Source organism: Coenobita brevimanus, chromosome 114, assembly GCF_032717465.1.
Source record: "Coenobita brevimanus isolate Jiangsu-jjx chromosome 114, ASM3271746v2, whole genome shotgun sequence".
NCBI classification, from domain to species: domain Eukaryota; kingdom Metazoa; phylum Arthropoda; class Malacostraca; order Decapoda; family Coenobitidae; genus Coenobita; species Coenobita brevimanus.
Window position 1 is genome coordinate 20,410,237 of NC_137067.1, and position 2,118 is coordinate 20,412,354.

Consider the following 2,118-nt stretch of genomic DNA (forward strand, 5'->3'; position numbering starts at 1 on the left):
GAAGGTAAGTAGCCTCGCTGACCCCTGAGTGGCATTATGGAAACAATAAACCCTAAATCTCTCTAAGCCCTTACGACCCTCATCCCATTAGTCTTAACCTACCTGACCACCTGCCGTCATTTGATTACATGGTTACCGTCCGACATAGTAACTTCTTTCTCGGATTGCAAGAAAACATATGACATTGAGCTTGTTACTCAGTGTGGTTACCTGAAGACAGCAGTGCGTCAAATGACTGGAGGGTGCCCGCCTCCCGCTTACCGCAAAATATCAGTTTGCGGTAAGTCTTAGTCCTCTCCTAGAATGCGGTCGGCAAGAATTAGTTGACACTTAAATCTCCCGTTGCACTGCTGGATGAACAAGGATATGGGAAAAACAAACCTGGTCCAGGAGCCTGATCGGCTGGATTACTGAATGCAACATTTTTCTCAGACGAGGTGGCCGAGTGGTTAAGGCGTTGGACTGCTAATCCAATAGGGTCTCCCTGCGTGGGTTCGAATCCCATCCTCGTCGTACAATATTTTCCCCTTTATGTTTTAGTATTTGTACTGTACTTTAAATAACACAAACAAAATACAACACCTGCCCCAGGGAAAGGCAACTGCCTCTTGAGTGCATAAATTGTTCCTTTGCTTAGGACTCTTGGCCGGATTCTAGTTTATTATATAAATAATATCGTTACCTTTCTTCCTCACCGATAAACTGTGCGTCCATCACCTTTGTATCATCTGTATATGTTATGTAAACAGTGTTGGTACCACAAACAGAAATATAAATACATAAGAATATTGAGGCGAAATATGCAGAATAAATCGCAAAGGAAGAACTGATATGAAGTTTCCAAGGCCAACGAGAATACAGCCAACACTGAGAAGAGAACAAGCTGCCACAATATGCTGTTAGTGGCTCCTGACACCAGCACATTTACAATAGATGTATCACCACATGTCCACTGTTGGCATTTTGTGAGTCCAAAATTATTAGCATCCTCGTCTCATGACATGTAGTGGTGATGTATTTTCACTGTAGTCTCACCATCCCCCAGATTATTATTAACTTAGTGGCCATTTATTGAACTGGAGATTTAAAAAAAAAAGAAAATCATTGGTCCCGTTGTTACAAACCTCGTCCCTCAAGTTTGAAAAAAAAAAAAAAAAAAATCAACTTGAACAGTTTTGATCCAATTTAGACCAAGTGTGGAAGGCTTGACAAAGGCAAGAACGACGGGGGTCGATTCTAAGTACAATTACTCAAAAGGTCAAGGTCACAGGGCAAAGTCAAAGTCTGACCCATGTGTTTTTGTGTGAACATGGCAATTAAAACAGTTCTGATGTGATCTGGACCAAACCTGGTGGAAGGGTTTAGGGCCAACCAAGGGCTTGACTACATCTGAGGAGAGTAAGTCCCTTTCAGTGTCACAAAGAGAGGCCAGTTTGAAGGTTTTGTCCAATTTAGACCAAATTTGGTGGAAGGGTTCAATTGAAGAAGTTCAATTCTGAGAACACCCAGTCAAAGATCATAGTCATAGGGTAAGGTCAAAGTTCAAAATTCCACCTATGCATTGTAGTGTACCAGCATTTACTTGATGTTGTGTCAGCATCTACTTTGCTTGTCTACACTGGCTGAAATATGCATCACATCACAGCAAAAATGGGTGAGAGGGAAATTGGTGGGAGGGGAGTGGGTGGGATGTGTTTGGTGGTAAGCTATGACTGGCTATGCATCTTTTGTGAAGATGAGGAATGCACAATGATCGGTAAGGCGTAAGACACATTTCTCGCACAAACGTGGAGGAAGGAAAAAGGTACAAAAGTACAAAACGTGGGGGCATCTGGGCCCTTTGGTTAATGCCCTGGGTATAGGAGGTGTGGGAAGGTGACAGTGTGGTGTGGAGAGAGGGTGGTACGGTACGGTACGGTACGGTACGGTACGGTATGGTATGGTATGGTACGGTACGGTATGATAATTATGTCATGGTATGGTATGGCAACATACTTTGTGGTGAGGTACGGCATCACCTAAGTCAGTATAGTCTACAGGAGTGAAGCGTACTTCAGCAGAAAATTGCTAGTGAGGTAAGATGAAGTGGAATGACGGAAGTGGGTGGTATGGGTTATG

The 2,118-nt window shown here is 43.2% G+C and overlaps 1 non-coding gene across 1 annotated transcript; it reads left to right on the top strand.

The window, feature by feature from the left end:
* Nucleotides 1-431: 431 nt before the first annotated feature.
* On the top strand, nucleotides 432-513 carry TRNAS-GCU (transfer RNA serine (anticodon GCU)). The gene has a single exon. It is a non-coding gene; the product is annotated as a tRNA-Ser (tRNA).
* The last annotated feature ends 1,605 nt before the right edge of the window (nucleotides 514-2,118 follow it).